The sequence below is a fragment of the Pan paniscus genome, chromosome 15, assembly GCF_029289425.2.
Source record: "Pan paniscus chromosome 15, NHGRI_mPanPan1-v2.0_pri, whole genome shotgun sequence".
Lineage (NCBI taxonomy): Eukaryota > Metazoa > Chordata > Mammalia > Primates > Hominidae > Pan > Pan paniscus.
The window spans coordinates 82,512,593-82,531,545 of NC_073264.2; the positions used below are offsets into that span (position 1 = coordinate 82,512,593).

At 41.4% G+C, this 18,953-nt stretch overlaps 1 protein-coding gene and 1 pseudogene across 8 annotated transcripts in view; one reads left to right on the plus strand and one right to left on the minus strand.

Annotated features, from left to right (window-relative positions):
* STON2 (stonin 2) overlaps positions 1 to 18,953 on the minus strand; it is a 176,143-nt gene that overhangs the window by 141,707 nt on the left and 15,483 nt on the right. The window lies entirely within an intron of this gene.
* Positions 10,807 to 18,023, plus strand: LOC134729021 (dynein light chain 1, cytoplasmic-like; annotated as a pseudogene).

The following is an 18,953-nucleotide window of genomic DNA, read 5'->3' on the forward strand; positions in this document are numbered from 1 at the left end:
CAAGGGGAAATGAGAAGATGTGGGAGGTTTAAAAGCAGAGAGTGACTCGAGAAGTGTGCTTAAGGGAGATAAGCCTTCCTCAGACAGTGCTGGACGAAGCGTGGTGATGGAATTTTTCAGCCATCAGTACCTCCGGTGTGTTTCACAAAGTTGGGGGGCACAGTCATCAGGAACATGTACTGTTTCTGCCCATTCTAGGGCCTGAGGGTCAAGGAAGAACAAAACAGCATCTCTGCCCTCAAGCAGCTGTCAACTGCAGGGAGATACCACAGCAACCTAAAACAATAACTTCTGCTCTCTAACCTATTCTGGTGGTTAGTCACTAAAAGTAGGACAGCAGCAAGTAAGAGTGTTAAGAGACTTCTGAGAGCTTGAGCTACAGGTGGTCTTGAACTGTACCCTAAGCCGGAAAGGAGGGGTCTGAGCAAAAGAGCTGTGGGGCACAGGCACTCAGGAAGAGGGAGCAGGAATGGCATGTCTAGCCCACAGTGAGTTACACTCTGTTCATCTGAAGAGGGTGTCAAGCATCCTGGAAAAGGAGCTCTAAGTTTCAGAACGAGTTTGAGCTCTGGAGCTTACCCTCTCCAATCCCACTGCCAATGCCTTGGCTCAGCCCCTCATGATCTCTCACACAGACAGTTGCAAGTCTCCTACCTGTCTCCCTGCCTTCAGTATCACCTGCTCAAACCTACTATCCAGCCTATTATGCTAGAGTTATCTTCCTAAAACCTGAAAATGGCTATGCTACAGCTCTGCTTACAGCTCCTCAAAGTCTCCTCACAGGATAAAATGAAGTATGAGAAATGAACAAAGGATTCCTGAGAGCAGGGGTTGCATGCTATACCCTCAGCATTGAGCATAGCGCCTGGCACATGTTAGCAGCTCAATAAAAATTGTTGTATAAATGCAGGCACTTTGTGAATCTGGCCCTGATCCACCTCTATAATCCCATGTGTCATTCTCTCTCCTTGTGAATCCTATATTCCTGATGAACTGAGTTATTGAAAGACTGTGTTTTTTAATATACTTTGTCCTATTCGATCACTTGTTCATATATTAATACATTATTAAATACTATATTTGGGATACATTTTCCCTACATTTTTATTTCATGAGCTCCTGCTCACCTTCAAGTCTTAGCTCAATCATTATCTCAGGCCTGGCTCAACAAGCATTTATGCCAAGTGGCAATCACTGAATGCAAAGATAAAGAACACAAATTATTTTGCCATAAAACCTTTATAATATGCATGCTCATTGTTTTTTGCCTACTCAACACCCAAAACTCCTTTCTTTTTCGAGAAAAAAAATATTATCTTTACATCCCTCCTGGCAATTAATCCAGGCTTTGTCAATGGCTGCTAGAATATTGAGGGAATGCTAAAAGGTACAAGGGCCTTGAATACATGCAAGAGTGGCATGCGAACAATGGAAACTTGACCCAAGCCCAGAAGCAGGCACAACTCAATTCCGTGGCAATGGTGACAAGTGCGGCATCCTAACCAGACCCATGGTGTGACTCTGGCTCTGTTCACTGCCGGCTAGGTCCTATGGCTCCTACCTATTTTCCAAGCCACGTTTGAGAGTCATCTGGCAATCCAATGAGCTCTTTCATACCCTTCAATAGACTTCTTTCCTGCTTGTATTAGCCAAAATTAATTTCTGTTGCTTGCAACCAAAAACTCTGATCTATGGTGGTACTCCTCAACTTCCAATAAGTAAAGTACCATACTTCCCACTTGCCCTTTATCCCCCATATCTTCTGAATGCTGATACTATCTTAACCTACACTCATTTACCAAATTATAATTAAATTATTTGCTAATGTGGCTATATGAGGAAAGGGACTTGATCTTTTGCTTATTGATGTCTTTAACTCTTAGAATAGGGTATGGCTTTTAGTAAATGTTTGTTGGGTTACCAGCTGAATGAATGAATGAATGAATGAATTTGCCTTAACATACAGGAGGTAGCCTCTTCAGCTCTTTTGAGACGTTAATAAATGTTTTAGGAAGGTTAATTTAAACACTATATGTAAAATAGCTTTGGAGAAAATCTAGATATAGGGAAATATGTTCATTCCCCTTTCTCTTTGATCTAAAATTATATCATCCAATTCCAATACAGCAGACACTAGACATAGGGACTACTGATATGTGGTTAATCTGAATAAGTTGTTCCTTAAGTGTAAAATATACACCAGGCTTTAAAGAGTATAAAAAGGTGTAAAATATCTAATAATTTTATACTGCTTTCATGTTAAAATGGTATCCTGGATGTATTAGCTTAAGTAAAACATACTGTTAAAATTAATTTCACCAGTTCCTTTCAACTTTTTTAAATGAAACTACTAAAATATTTAAAATCATATATAAGTAGCCCACACTATATTTCTTCCTTTTTTAACTGAGACAGGATCTCACTCTTGCTCATGCTGGAGTACAGGGCACTATCACAGCTCACTACAGCCTTGACCTCTCTGCAGGCCCATGTGATCCTCCCACCTCAGCCTCCTGAATAGCTGGGTCTATAAATGCACACCATCACACCCAGCTAATTTTAAAAAATGTTTCCGTAGAGACAGGGTCTCACTCTGTTGCCCAGGCTGGTCTCAAACTCCTGGGCTCAAGCAATCCTCCCACTTCAGTCTCCCAAAGTGCTGGGATTACAGGCACAAGTTACTGCACCTGGCCTCATGGTATATTCCTATTGGACAGCAATGCTCTAAAGCAGTCCATTTTTTATTTCATCCTTGATTTTGAAGGCTACTTTTCACAAGACAGAGAATTTTTCCTTCAGTATTTTGCCTTTTGGTCTGAATGTTTCTAATGAGCAGTTGATTATATGTAATTACTCATGCTTATATAATGTGTCTTCTTTCCTCTAATGGCTTTCAATATTTTCTCTTTATCTTTCATTTTCAGCAACTGACTATAGTGCATTTGGATGTAGTTTTCTTAGAACTCATTTTACTCGAAGTTAGTGGAGTTTCTTGAATCTGTATGTCAGTTTTTTCATTAAATTTGGAAAAACTAAGTCAGTATTTCTTCAAATGTGTTTTTCTGCCCCTTTTCCATCTCTTCTGCTAATCTGTCCTTGCGTTCACTGACTCTTTCTCTTCTCATCTCCATTCTCCCATAAGCTTATCCCATGAATTTTGTATCTTATTCAGCTTTTCCATTTTATAATGTTCTTTTACAGTTTCTATTTCTTTGCTGTGATGCCTTATATATTCACTCATTGTGACAATATTTTCCTTTAGTTCTTTGAACATATTTATAATGGCTGCTTTAAAGACTTTGCCTGCTAAATCCAACCTCTAGACCATTTGGGATTAGTTACTATTGTTTTTTGTTTTTTTGTTTTTTTTTTTTGCTTGACTATGGTTTTTACTTTCCTAAGGTTTTTACTTTCCTAAGGTTTTTTTTTTTTTTTTTCATACCTAATAATTGTTGGTGATACACTGAAGACCTTCTGGATTTGACTTTCCTCTGCAGAGTGCTGATGTTTGTTCCAGCAGGCAGTCTGACCAAGTGCTGCTCGCCTAGAGCTTGTATAAAGCTTGGTCTTTTACTTCATTGGATTAATTTGTTTCCCATGGCCCTCTAATTGCCATAGGACTCAATTTCTAAACTCTGTCTCCCCTGTAGATCTTGACAGGGTATGATGGTTAATATTGAGTGTCAACTTGATTGGACTGAAGGATGCAAAGTATTGTTCCCAGGTATGTCTTTAAGGGTGTTGCCAAAGGAGATTAACATTTGAGTCAGTGGACTGGGAGAGGCAGACTCACTCTCAATCTGGGTGGGTACCATCTAATCAGTAGCTAGTGTGGCTAGAATAAAGCAGGCAGAAGAAAGTGGAATGACCAGACTTGCTGAGTCTTCTGGCCTTCATCTTTCTCCCATGCTGGATGCTTCCTGCCGTCAAACATCAGACTCCAATTTCTTCAGCTTTTGGACTCTTGGACTTACACCAGTGATTTGCCAGGGGCTCCTGGGTCTTTGACCACAGACTGAAGGCCACACTGTCGGCTTCCCTACTTTTGAGGTTTTGGGGCTCGGATTGGATTCCTTGCTCCTCAGCTTGAAGACAGCCTACTGTGGGACTTCACCTTGTGATCAATACTCCTTAATAAACTACCCTTCATATATACATCTATCCTATTAATTCTGTCCCTTTAGAGAACCCTGACTAACACACAGGGCTTGGTTCTAGGCTTTGCTAGGGTAGTTTCAAGTAAATCTTACTCTAGAGCATGGGCTGGCAAACTACAGCCACAGCCTAAGTCTGGCCCTCTGCCTTTTTTGGTAAATAAAGTTGTATTATTAGTATATTTACCAGCCACACTCATTAGTTTACATATTGTCTATAGCTGCTTTTGGTCTACAATAGCAGAGTTGAGTAGCTGTGACAGATACTGTATGGCTCACAGGGACTGAAATAATTACTGCTCAATAATAATAACTACTGGCCCTTTACAGAAAAAAATTTACAGACCCTCCTTGAGAACATGATCCTTACCCCTAAGACACAGGCTTTCCATACTTGGTTGGATGCTTGAGATGTTAATAAGACGTTAACGAGCTCTTTCCACTGTGGCTGGGCTGGACCACCAATGTCCCCCACTATTGCCTGATGTCCAGTTATCTCTGTCCCATTCTCAATCCGCCAGCAGCCACTCTATTAAGCTCTGCATGGTTTCAGTGTGCACCTGTGCACTCTAAGCTGGCCAACGGTTCTCTGGGTACACCCAGACATACTTCTGCTCCTCTCTCCCCATCCCCATGCTCTCTGCTCCCCAACTCTCTGCTCTCTGGTGCCCTGTCCTGCAGATTCCAGCTGCTTCAATTGCCCCAAACTCTGATCTCTGTTTTCTTAGCTCAGCAGGACTGCTGTGCTTGGCTTAGACTCCAGCTGACCACACTGCAGTCAGGAAACTCTTCCCTGGAAAAGAGCCAAGGCGAGTGTCAGGCTCACCTCAGGATAGAAAATCTTGTGCTGCCTGTTGACCGAAGCCTGAAAACAGTTGCCTCATAGATGTTGCTGTTTTGTGGTTGTTCGCTGCAGAAGAAGGGCTAGTTACCAAGTATAACCAGAACTGGAAGTCCTCCCCTGGAACATTACTTTCTGACTTGTGTTCACTTTTAAAAAGAGACTAGTTCAGACATCTAAATACAGGTCATTTCACACTAATGTACTGAAAATTAATTGGAAATTTTACAGAAATTTTATAAATTATATGAGAATAAAAGGAAGGTTTCATTCAGCCATATAGATTAATTCCATTGCTCCAGAGCTGGGAAAATGATTTATTTTGTTAGGTTAGCTATGCTATATAATACAAAAACATTACTTGTGCCTGGTTAGTGATCCAAAAGAGGTTGTTAAATCTTTGGCCATCTTCTCTGTCTACCTCTTTTTCATAGGTATTCAGCTAGGTAGCGTCTATGAAAATCTCCACATCCACTTTTTGGGTTTGAGACTACTGGCAACCACTGTCCAGTCATCTGTTTGGAGTTTATGCAGAAACATCTTCAACTAGATCCTGGTGTCCATTCCAAACCCATAAGTAAGGCCTCAGTTTTCTCTTGAAAAAGGACAAGCATCTAAAGGTCAAATCAAAAGCTACAAAGAAAGGAAGAATGGGAAAAACAGACTACACATAAATTCTATATATTTCTTTACAGTGTTCTTCTAAAGCAAGATATTCAGCTACCTTATTGAGCATCTATTATGCACTCAGAATTGGGCATAGCACAGCGACACAAGATAATAACAAGCTTTCATACACTGATATCTGTGTCACAGTGGGCTACAGGAGCCATAGAAGCTGAATCAGAAAGTTGAAATAACCATGCTGCTTGTTTCATAAGTTGCTAGAACAAAGAGAAGACTGGAAGGCCCCATTACCCTGTGAGGAAGACTAAATCAGATTAAGGACTTGAATACTGCTTCTCTTCCCTTTCCTTCTTCCACGTTCTTTTCCTTGATGAGAGACCTGAATTCTCATTAATAAAACCTGAACAGAGTTCACTGAAGAACACACACACACACACACACACACACACGCACACACACACACACATTAATCAACAGGTACCTTGATGCTCCTAAAAGAGAAAATGAGTTGAGTAATCCTGGTTGTTTGCTCTTATTATTTCGACGTTTAAAAATTTCATTCTTTCATTTAAATATTTTATTTTAAAAAACAAAAGGAGACCACCCAATCTTCTTCCAATTTCCATTGAAAACTGGGGAACAGAATGAACACCTCAGCCTCAAGTCAAACATGTATGAGAAAGAAGTCCAAAAGAAACAAATGTCATACTTTGACCACAGTTAGCATCTATCTATGATTCTCCATAAGTGAACTCCCTCTTCTTTTTCTCTTACAAGCACACACAGCATAATCTCCTAGCCCTAGGTGGCTTCCTTCTCTAAAGTCATATTACTTGTGTGTATATGTGTGTATACACACTTATAAATACACACATTTATGTACATGCATACATATATGTATATCCCAAGGTTATAATTACAAAATACTCTACTGTGTGATTTTCCTTCAAAATCAACAATCCCGATGGCTCTGCTATCTAACAATTCCATGGCCCCACATTCAGAGTCAAGAATCTAAGTTACAATTGGCTTGAAAAACTGGTTAGGCATTGCCTCTGATCTTTGGTGCATTCCTGAGGCAGTGACCTTGACTGACATCCCCACGTACCTGAGCAGTGTATCACATTAGTGAATGGCTCTGGTAGGAGGCCAGGCTTTAAAGTTTGCAAAACATTTTCCAGTTCCTTGAACTCTTAGAAGATACTGACTTACTCCATCTTGGTACATTCATCTTGGTTTAACTCCACTTCATATTTTTTTTGAAATGAGAATACTAATATTTTGTCTGTGTGACAGTAGGGAGTTGATGTGGATAATTTCTTATCTATATTTTAGAGCCATATATAAATTAGATGCATTTTACAATTCATCTAATTTCAGAGAAGATAAAATATTTTTTAAGGCTGGGCACAGTGGCTCACGCCTGTAATCCTAGCAATTTGGAAGGCCGAGGAGGGAGGATCACTTGAGGTCAGGATTTTCTGACCAGACTGGCCAACAAGGTGAAACCTCGTCTCTACTAAAAATACAAAAATTAGCCAGGTGTAGTGGTGTGCGCCCATAATTCCAGCTACTCGGGAGGCTGAGGCAGGAGAATCGCTTGAACCCAGGAGGTGGAGGCTGCAGTGAGCCGAGACTGCACTACTGCACTCTAGCCTGGGTGACAGAGTGAGACTCCATCTCAAAAAAAAATAAAAGTAAATATAAAAATAAATATATATATATATTTACTTATTTATACACACACACACATATATTTCTTAGAATCAATGAAATTGTCTTATTTTTTACCAGTTACCAAAAATTACAATTAGTATATAGTTCCAGAATGCAAAGAACTTCATGGGTTATTTCAATTCACTTTTACAGTAACCCTGAGATAAGTAAAGCAAATATTTCTCTCACTTGATAAAGTAACTGGCTCAGAGAGGTTCTGTGACTAGATCAAGGTCACAGAGCTAACCATCTCCCAGAATTGGGACAGAATTACAGACCTCCTGACTCTATAAATTCTGCACTCTTTCCACAACAGCACATTCTGCCTTCTAGAAATGAGGTATAACTGACAGTGTTCACTGCATCACCAGCATCCATTTCTTCTCATCATCCTGGTTTAAGCCAATCACAATAATTCCTATTCCTGCTTTCCTATCTTCACCTAGAGGTGGTAACTTCACCAACTTCTAGCTAGTTAAACATAAATGGAGATACAGTGAGAAATATAGTTCTAAAATATAGTTCTAAAATATAGTTCTAAAAAGTATTTTTTATCTTTGTTTTGTTTTGCTATCCCAATGAAGGAGACAGATTAGTTCATGCAGCTCTGATCCTTCTCATTTTCTCTTTTTTCCCAACTTGAATATGGTCTTAACAGCTGGAGCTACAATAATCATAGGAAGGACAGGCTAAGAGAATAATAGTCATTGGCCCTGATGTCACTGAGCCACTGAACTGATATCAACAATCATTTGTTTCTCTACTTTTTATGTGAAAAAATACATTTTTGCTTAAGCTATTAGAATTAGACTTTCTGATGCATGCAGATGAATGTAACTCTAACCAAAAAAAAAAAAAAAAAAAAAAAAAAAAAAAAACAGAAGAGATCAATGTGGTAGGCAGAATCCTAAAATGACCCCATTATATCTGAGCCCTGGTATTACTCTTGTAGTTATGTTATACTGCATGGCAAAACAGATTTTACAGATGCAATTAAGGTTACTACTCAATTGACCTTAAGACAGGGAGATGATCCAGGTGAGCCAAATTTAATTAATGAGCTCTTTAAATGGGGGCTTCAGTCCTGCAACCACAAGGAGCTGAACTCTGCCAACAATAGGCCATAGCCTGAAGGGGACCCTGAGCTCCAGTGAGAACACCACTGGCTAACCCTTGATTTCTGCCCATGGTACCCTGAGCAGGGAACCCATTCAGACTGTACCAGACTTCTGACCTAACAAAGAGTGAGGTTTCAACACACATTTTGTGGTCCTGTGATACACACTTACAGAAAACCAATACATAAACCAAGAAAATCTCTGATTGTCAATGAGATTGGGAAAGAAAAAGGGAGTATAACAGTAAAAAATGGGAGGAGAATTTACTCCAGAGCTTAAAATCTTTGGAGTCTAGGCAAAGCCTTCTTTAAATAATTTCCCAATATGGATAAGGGACTGAACTTCAACTAAAATCAACCGTTATCCATAGTAGGGAATAAACAAAGACAATGCAAAACAGCAGAAAATACAAAATTACACATGTCGCACTTTGAAACATACTACATGGGTATTCTCTCTCCAGGTTTAATTTCTGTTTTTCTGCCTTGCTTATTTAGGCCACTGTAAAATTAGGTTGCCTTTTCAGAGATATGGGGCAAGGCTGGAAAAGTGATCATTTTTAGTGGAGAAGGTTAAGGAAAATTTTGGGGTATGTTCCCTTTCGACATCAGGAGGCCAATGGCAATTCAACCAGTTTTCTGGAGCAGCAGTGATCATTACACGCCAGTGATTCTTCTTAACAGTGAGGGATGTTAACATTTTAGAATGTTTTGAAGGTGGGATGAGGGGAGAGTGAGGAAAAAAGGAAGGAAAAGAAAAGTAAACTCGATTGTGGTATCTTCTCTCACACTCTTTCCTTAAATAGGATATTTATTCATTCATCCAACAAGTGGTTATTAAATACTAGCTAGATGTTCAGGGTACAAAAGTAAATGAGGGCTGGGCGCACTGGCTCACGCCTGTAATCCCAGCACTTTGGGAGGCCAAGGCAGGTGGATCACCTGAGGTCAGGAGTTTGAGACCAGTCTGACCAACATGGTGAAACCCTGCCTCTACTAAAAATACAAAAATTAGCCAGGTGTGGTGGCGCATGCCTGTAATCCTGGTCACTCCAGAGGGTGAGGCAGGAGAATCGCTTGAACCCGGGAGGCAGAGGTTGCAGTGAGCCGAGATTACGCTATTGCACTCTAGCCTGGCAAGGCTTTGCAACAAGAGTGAAACTCCGCCTAAAAAATAAAAATATAATAATACATTTTAAAAAGTAAATGACACAGATATAGACCCTGCCTTCAAGGGGCTTACATCATGAGGGAAAAGGAAGTATGAAACAAGTCAACCAAAAACAAAAGACCTACAAATAAACAGAGTTAAGACAAAGAATAACAAGGAATCTTATACATAGAGTGACAGAAGATGTCTCCGAAGAGGTGACATTTAACTATCATCTCAAAGACAAGAGGAAGCCAACCAGGATGGGATGAAAAGTGAAGAGGATTCAAGGGAAAAGGAACCAAAGAAACAGAGTCTGAGATGAGAAAAACAAATAAACAAATCCAGAAAAAACTTGACCTGGGAATAGAGTAAGCAAGAGGCATGAGAGGTTGTAAAGGTCATGAGTTTTTAGAACTACAAGGTCTTGTGATTCAGATTAAGATGTTTAACTTTTACTCCAAGCACGATGAGAAGTCACTGAAGAAGTTTAAAGAGGGGCAACAAAATTTGATTTGCCTTTTTCGAAACTCAGCAAAGAAGAGAATGGAAAGGGAAAGACTGGAATTAAAGCAAACAATTAGGAAGCTGTCAAAACAGTTGAGAAAAGAGATGATGGTGGCATGAAACAACCTAGATGTCCGATGATGAATGGGATGGATAAGCAAAATGTAGTATATACATGCAATGGAACATTATTCAGCCTTAAAAAGAAAGCAAATTCTGATACATGCTACAACATGAATGACCCTTGAGGACATCATGCTAAGTGAAATAAGCCAGTCACAAAATGACAAATACTATATGATTCCACTTACATGAAGTACTTAGAGTAGTCACATTAACAGAATAGAAAGTAGAATGGTGGTTGCCAGGGGCCAGGGAGGCAGAGAAGTGTTTACCAGGTATGAAGATTCAGTTTTGCAAGATAAAAAGAGTTCTGGAGATGGATGTGGCAATAGTTGCACAACGATGTGAAAGGACATAATGCTGCTGAACTCTACTCTTAAAAATGGTTAAGGTGGTCCATTTTATAGTTGTAATTTAACATAATTTTTTAAATTAAAAAAAAAATGACCATGCACAAAGCAGTCTTCGCAAAGGGGAAAATATGATTGCTTTGTGACCTTTAAAACTTTCTGTCAAACATTAAAAGTTTTCTTCTTAGAGGCGCCACGGCTTCTGTAGCGATGGCAGCTCCAGCCGGGCGATGCTTAGCACCTCCCCAGGAGACCGCTGCAGTCAGCCAGCCCCCTTCTCCATGGGTAACCATGTGCGACCAAAAGGCCATGATCAAAAATGCGGACATGTCGGAAGAGATGCAACAGAACTCGGTGGAGTGCGCTACTCAGGCGCTGGAGAAATACAACAAAGAGAGGAACACTGTGGCTCATATCAAGAAGGAATGTGACAAGAAGTACAATCCCACCTGACATTGCATCGTGGGGAGGAACTTCAGTAGTTACGTGACACATGAAACCAAACACTTCATCTACTTCTACCTGGGCCAAGTGGCCATTCTTCTGTTCAAATCTGGTTAAAAGCATGGACTGTGCCACCCACCAGTGGTCCATCCAAAAACAAGGACTGCAGCCTAAATTCCAAATACCAGAGACTGAAATTTTCCGCCTTGCTAAGGGAACACCTCGATGTTTGAACCTTTATTGTGTTTTATACAGGGCATTCTCTGTACTAGTTTGTTGTGGTTACAAAACAATTAGCAAAATAGCCTACATCTGTATTTATTTTCTATTCCATACTTCTGCCTCACGTTGTTTTCTCTCAAAATCCATTCCTTTAAAAAATAAATCTGTTGTCTGGGCGCAGTGGCTCATGCCTGTAATCTCAGCACTTTGGGAGGCTGAGGCAGGCAGATCAAGTGGTCAGGTGTTCGAGACCAGCCTGACCAACATGGTGAAACCCCGTCTCTATTAAAAATACAAAAAAATTAGCCTGGCATGGTGGCGTTCGTCTGTAATCCCAGCTACTTGGGAGGCTGAGGCAGGAGAATTGCTTGAACCCGGGAGGTGGAGGTTGCAGTGGGCAGAGATCACGCCATTGCACTCCAGCCTGGGCAACAAGAGAAAGACTCCATCTCAAAAAATAAATAAATAAATAAATAAATAAATAAACAAACAAATCTGTTGCACATGTGAAGAAAACAAAGCTTTCTCACTGTTGTAATTTAAAATATTAGCAATATTTAATCAAACATTAAAAGCTTTCTTACTGTTTTAATTTAAAATATTAGCAACATTGAGAATAAAGTGTTTTATTTCTTTATAAAGAAAAAAAAAGATGATGATGGCCAGAGTCTGGATGAAACAGTGGAGATGAAGAGAAAGAGATGTCATCTGAGATATATTTTAGAGGCAGGGTCGTCAGGACTTACTGATGGATGTCTCACAGGAGGGAGGACAAGGAATTCTGGTGGAGGACAGGGTGGGTGATAGTCCCACTGACCGGGGTACAGAGAAAGAGTTAGGATTTGGAAGTAAAGTAAGCATTTCTTTTTAAATATGATACATTTGGGATGCTCATTAGACATCCAAGAGAGATGTCAACTAGGCACTTGGACTTTTGAGTTTGAAGCTTGAGGCCAGAGATACAAGTTAGGACATGATCATCAGACAGAAGGGATCCAGTTACCTAGGGAGAAGCCGTAGCAAAAGAAAAGAAGTGGCCAGTGCTCTCACACGCCAGGGCAATGTGGATGCTCACACTTAGAAAGCTCCATCCAACCTTTAGAACCCTGTGACGCCAAATGGACAGAGAAGATGGTGGAGTCCCAGATAGGGAGTGCTGCTGTGCCCTGCTCTTCAATACAAGGGCATGCATGAGTTAGAGGTCCTGGACCAAGCAGCCCACTCTCTATCTGGCCACTTGGAAACACAAAAGTTTGAAATGAGGCTTTTCTCAAGATTCCTTGAATACTAGATGTGAAAAAAAAAATGAAGATGTTGCCAAAGAACTCAGTAAATACAAGAACAAATGTCCTCCACGATAACTCTGCCACTAGGGGAGGAGAAGGTACCAGGAATGATACAACAAGAGCAGGAATTTCCTGACACTGCAGCCCATTTAATATTGATTAAAAGAGTAATTATTAAATGAAATAATAATTATAAATTAGATAATGTAAATTATTGAGATAATTAGATTATTACTTCATTTAACAATGTGAGTGAGAATGCTTGGTGGCCTGATGTGGGTGAGGATGCTTGCTGGGCTGCAGAGTGTTATTTAAAAGGTAAGATCTGCCCATGGTTGTCCATCAAATGGCAGAATGTGGAAAGGGGCTAAGGGCTCTGGGAACAAAGTCAGGTGCTTTGGAGACTCTCTTACGATCACCAATTCTTCTTCTCCATGGCTGGTTGGGGACACAAAGGCACAGAGAAGGAAGCAGCTGGAGTGGCTCTCACTTTGCTGACAATGATGCCCATGACCTGCCTCCTACCACCCCTGCCCTGGACCCAAGCACTGTCCATGACAGTTCACTTTTGCCATCCTATAGATGAGGTACATTACCTCCTTTGTTCCTCTTATCAACCTTATGAGGTAGGTACTATTATTAATAACACCAGCATTTCAGAGAAATGCTGAGGCCAGAGAGGCCTCAGCTGAGGCCAGAGAGGTTAAGTAACGTGCTCAAGGTCAGAGAGCAGTAAAGAGTAGTCTGGGATTCCAACTAAAATCTTTCTGATGTCTGAGACTGTTCACAGACAATTCATTGACTCATTCATTCAATCAACCAAGACAAATTAAGAGCCCCCAATGTGCTGAGCCCTGACCCTCTGCTAGATGTTAGGGATATAACACTACAAATACAAAAATTAGCTGGGTGTGGTGGTGCACACCTGTAGTCCCAGCTACTCGGGAGGCTGAGACAGGAGAATCACTTGAACCCAGGAGGCAGAGGTGACAGTGAGCCAAGATCGCACCACTGCACTCCAGCCTGGCAACAGAGTGAGACTCCATCGCAAAAAAAAAAAAAAAAAAAAAAATTCTATTGTAATTCCTATAGCTGCCTTGCACATAGCAAAATTATATGTATATGATTATACACTTAAGGTTTTAATTTGGTCCAATCAGAGAAGAAAATATATCCAAAAAAATCATAATATTTTTCTAATCCTGTCTTGGAGCTTCTTCAGTTTTTAATATTCTGAGAACTCAGAAAAAGCAAGGAACATAGGTCTCTCTCCACCACCTCTGAGAGGCCCTGAGCTTGCATGACAGCACAGGTTACTAAGGAGCATGACCAAAGGTCAGAAGCAGGGTGTGGGGAGCCCAGGGAGGCTTCCTGGAAGAGGCTGTATCTAACCTGAGTCTTAGGAGGATGCCTAGCATACCCTTCAGAGCACAAGCTCTTCGGGCAGCAGGCCAAGTCCCCCGTTGTTAACTCTAGCCATGGAACATCTCTGTCTCTGAAATGCTCTAAGCCTGAGTTTCATCTAGTAGTATCTACCTCAGAGATTCTGTAAGATGCTGCAGGTAAACCTTTTCATGAATAATAAGCGCTCAGTCAATGCTATCTATCACCATTATTATTTCTACCCATAAAGATTGGGAGGAGTTAGCCTAGTCAAGAGAGAACAAGAACTTGCTGATTTCATTCCTGTGTTCATGGCATTCAGGAAGTGAAAGTGCAAAGAAGGAGGAGACCTTAGAAATTTGGGGAAAAAAAGGAAGTAGTGGTGTGAGCTTCAGCCTGAGACAGGAAAGAGCCTAGCTGGCTCAATGCGAGGCATCAGTTGGCCTAGAAATGAGTAGTGAGAGAAGGTACCGGAGGCAGGGTCAACACAGTGGACAACTTCAGGGCCCATTCCCATGGTCATCTATGTGAGCCATGCCCACGAAGAGTGTGTACCACATAGTCTGTGCAGTGGAAGGTGGCAACCTGCCTGTCTGGGTGCTCCACAGGCCCCTGAACAGAGGACACTGCTGCTATAAGCGTCAGCCAAGGTGTCCTACTGCTGGTGTGGCCAAGTCATCTGGGCCATTTCAGTCAACAGGAGGCAGCACTGTGACCAAAGCTATGACCAACCTCTTTGGACCATAGGAAAACCATATCGAAGGGAGTCCAGCTGTGACATAAGGGTCTGGTTTTATCTAATTTATCAGTAGAGCTGCAGGCACACAAAACCTTTATGTTTAAAGCTCCTGCCAACACTCTCTATACCAAGAATAACAAGGATTAGAGGAAAACAGAGCTCCAGGCCACAAATCTCAAGCTTGGTGGGTAGCTCTACAATGAAGTCAGCTCAATGCAGATCTGTCTAGAAAAACACAGGGTTTTATTCCCCAGGTAGATGACACAGAGGAAAAACTATTTCCCCCTTCCTCTTTTGTAAAAATCAAACTTTCCTTGTGGGTTGAACTGCCAACTCCCCTCAACTTGTTCCTGCCACTCAAGTCTTTAGCATCCCAAAAGGACTCAGTGACACTCCATCCCTTGCATGCTTACACTCCCACAGCACTGTGTTGCACAACTCCAGGAGGTGCCATTCACACAATGCGACAAAAACCACGTTCTCTTATCTGACGCTGCCCCTAGAGCTATTCACCGCCCCGCCCCTGGCCCCCAGCTCTGCAACAGCACAGGCCCTCCCACATCACCATCCACACTGTAGTAAAGCAAAGAAATGTTGAATGTTCAGGAGAAAACCTTAACTGGGCAAAAAGATGAAAGTAGAGAAAACACCTTATAGCCACAGGAATCCTTGGTCTTGTTCTTTACTCAACAGAATAGAAGAAACAACAGTGATAGGAAGTAACAATTAAGCTTGGGTGATAGGAGAATAGTAGTGCCATAGTATCTGAGGTAAGGGCAGAGAAGACCTCAACACATACCCTAAGGAAACTAGGAGTGGTCCCTTAAACTGTGCAATTAATTGGAGACAGGATAGGAAATAAGCTTTTGGGATATGTTGAGATGCAAAGACTATGAAAATGTAGATTTGGTGCCTAGAGAAAAATTACGGGTGAAAAGTTAGATTTTAGAGTCATCCAAGAAAAAACAAAGTATGAAGCCAAGGGAATGAATAGGTTATCAACAGGGGAAGTAAAAAGATAGAAGAAGATGACTGACTCTTGGAGCATGCCTACATAAGGGAGTGGGGCTGGGACAGGGGAAGTTAGACCCTCGGGTGACAGAGCCAGGCAGAGAGAGAGACAGAAAAACCAGAGGGCTCCAGGCTATGATGGCAAGAGGGAATTTTGAAAAAGAAGTTTTCTCTAGTGTCAAATGCTGAGGAGAGACATAAAGGGCCTTGGGTGGTCGCTGGTGACTTGAGAAAGCTTGCAGAGTTTAGCTTCTGGAGGGATGGACCCTTCCTGGCAGCATTTCTAGTGCTCAGAGCCATTACACAGAAGGAAAGTGTATTAGTCCATTTTCATATAAAGACATACCCAAGACTGGGCAATTTACAAAAGAAAAAGGTTTAACTGGACTTACAGTTCCACGTGGCTGGGGAAGCCTCACAATCATGGCAGAAGGGAAGGAGGAACAAGTCACATCTTACATGGATGGCAGCAGGCAAAGAGAGAGAGCCTATGCATGGGAACTCCTCTTAATAAAACCATCAGATCTTGTGAGACTTATTCACTGTCATGAGAACAGCACAGGAAAGACCTGTCCCCATGATTCAATGACCTCCCACCAAGTCCCTCCTATAACACGTGGGAATTCAAGATGAGATTTGGGTGGGGACACAGCCAAACCGTATCAGAAAGCGACAAGCATTTGTAGAATAAAGTAGAACAGCTGAACTGGAAGCTTGATTGCAAGGAGTTAATAATAAACCCGGATTACAGTTTAAAGCTTAATGACTCTTAATACAGCTTTGTAAAAAAAAGGCAAAAAGTTACCAGCATACACATTGTTAATCCTGATTATGTGCTTCCCTGGAGGAAGTACTTTTCTGTTTACCTGGCACAGATTGAAGCTTGCCTCAGGTAAGGGGCAAGAGGCTAGTTCCTGGGATCTTCTCTGCCACAAATTCTCTGAATGACCACAGCACAACTGTAAAACCTTTCTGCTTTTGTTTCCACAAATTTATTAATTTGGGATTGATATAAAGTTATTTGCAAAGACCTTAAAAATATTTGGAAGATAGGAAATACACTTAGGTAGTCTCAAGCCCCAGGTGGTTCTCACACATTTCCAATAAAATAAAATACCTGGCAAGTAAACACCACTTCCATAGAAGCTTTTTATCATGCCTTCCCACCCTTTTTGGCAAGATTAAAACTGGGTCTGAGATTTTGATTCCCTAGAAAAAAGTTTCAGACCAAGAAAATACCTCTTAAAATCTCAATAAAACCTTTCTAAGCTCTACAAATTAAAAAAAAAACTCTCAAATTTGTTTACTATACTAGGATTAACACTCTATCATTCTCAAATTGTATTTTAAAGAGAGAATATTAATAACTATAACTAATATCTTGTGAGTGCTTACTCTATACAGTACTGTGTTGAGGCCTACAAATGCATTATCTTGTCCCATCTTTACAACAGCATCCTGATATAAGCTGCTATTACTAATGACTCTTTTCCAGATGAGGAAACTAAGGCTTGGACTGGCCAACTTTCTCAAGGTCACACAAGCACTAAGTGGCAAAGCTAGGATTTAAACCCAGAATATATCACAGATATTCTTAAGGATCCATTTTCACAGCTGTATCACTGACATAAATGTTTATATATATATATTTAATTTCTTACATTGGGATTTTTAAAAACAGGAAATTATGGAACAGATGGTCAGCCTCCATAGGAACTAGTTCACAGGTTCTAAATGACGGATCTTTTTCTACTAATGCATCCATCTGCCCAATTCCCCTAAATGAGGGTGGCCAACACCACTCACTTGCATAGACAAGGACAGGGGATGCATGGCTGAAGCCTTGAACTTCCAGGCAAGCCCTGCTGCATCCATGCTCTAGAGACCACCTGATGCATAGTGTTCTTCCCTCTTCTACCTCCACTGGCCCATGATCCTCTAGGGAAATACTGGCAGGTGTGAACATATCTTAGGCCAGATTCCTTAGGAGGCAGAGCCTGAGGCCAAGCTTCTACACTAGTGTTTTACAGCAATCCCAAGGAAGCCCAAGTAAGAGAAGAGAAGTGAAGTAGGGAAAGCAAACATAAGATGGAGTGGGCCTAAACTGGCCATGGCTTCACAAGAATCGGCTTGTTGCTGGGTCAGAGAGGCTGTTGGGAAGTAAGGTACCTCAAAACCTTCCACTGGAGGGGCTGGTGCTTGGACAGGATATGCACCTGCCAGCTCCCACCTGTCTCTTATTCCCCTTTGGTCAGAGTTCACACCATGTTGGCCCAACTCCCCACATTTTAGGGGTGCATCTGCTAGATCCTTTAGCAGCAGATGAGAAATCCAGATTCCACACCCTTCAATGTGGTACTTCATCTGGGTCCTGAAGTAGCGAAAGGACCTGCAGTAGTAGCCTCGGATGGCCGAATGATTCAGTCCAGTGGCCCACAGACAGGTAGGGCTAAGAGGGTTTGAGATGTGCCTAAGAGATAGCCAATACGGAAAGTTAAAATCTGGATAAGAATCAATGCTGGTATGCAATGTCACATGCGTAGAATATAAAGAGATGACCTAATAGGTCTTATTGGACTCTGGGTTATTTATGCTCATGGAGCTTCTGCAGGTTTTTAGAAGTCTGTCACAGAACATCGCCCATTCATTCATTCATTCATTCAATAAGCATTTATTCAGCATCTCCTATTGCTAGGGATGTTCTTGTGAAATTCTAAGAACAGAGAGAGGACTAAGATCCAGCACCTGCCTTGGAGAGAGAGACAGGCAAATAAATAATCACAGTATGGTGTGACCAGGGCAATGAGGAGAATGTAGCAGTGCGATGGGTGCACAGGAGTGACACCTAGCCCAATTTGGGGTCAGTGAAGAATAACAGGGAAGGTAACAACTGGTTGAAAGATGAATAGAAATTAGTTCTGTGAGGCAGGGGTCACTGGTGGAGAAAATGGACATTCCAAGCTGGCAGGATGGCATCTATAAGAACAAAGCATGACAATACAAAATGGTCAATAAGAGGGTACCATTGCACTCAGCCATGCTTAACCACTCACGTTAACATGCAAAACTACTGTTTGCTATCAAAGGGTGTATGCAACCTCCCTGATTCCTACGTCCACCCCCAGACCTGCCCCCTCCCTAACCTCACACCTGAACATCACCCATCACTGACCTCAACCCCTGCAGAGTGTGTCACAGGCAGGATGGGATCTGGAGATGAATAAGGCATGATGTGAAGGGAGGACGAGAGGCTCAGAAATGAAGTTCATGTTCAAGGATGGCC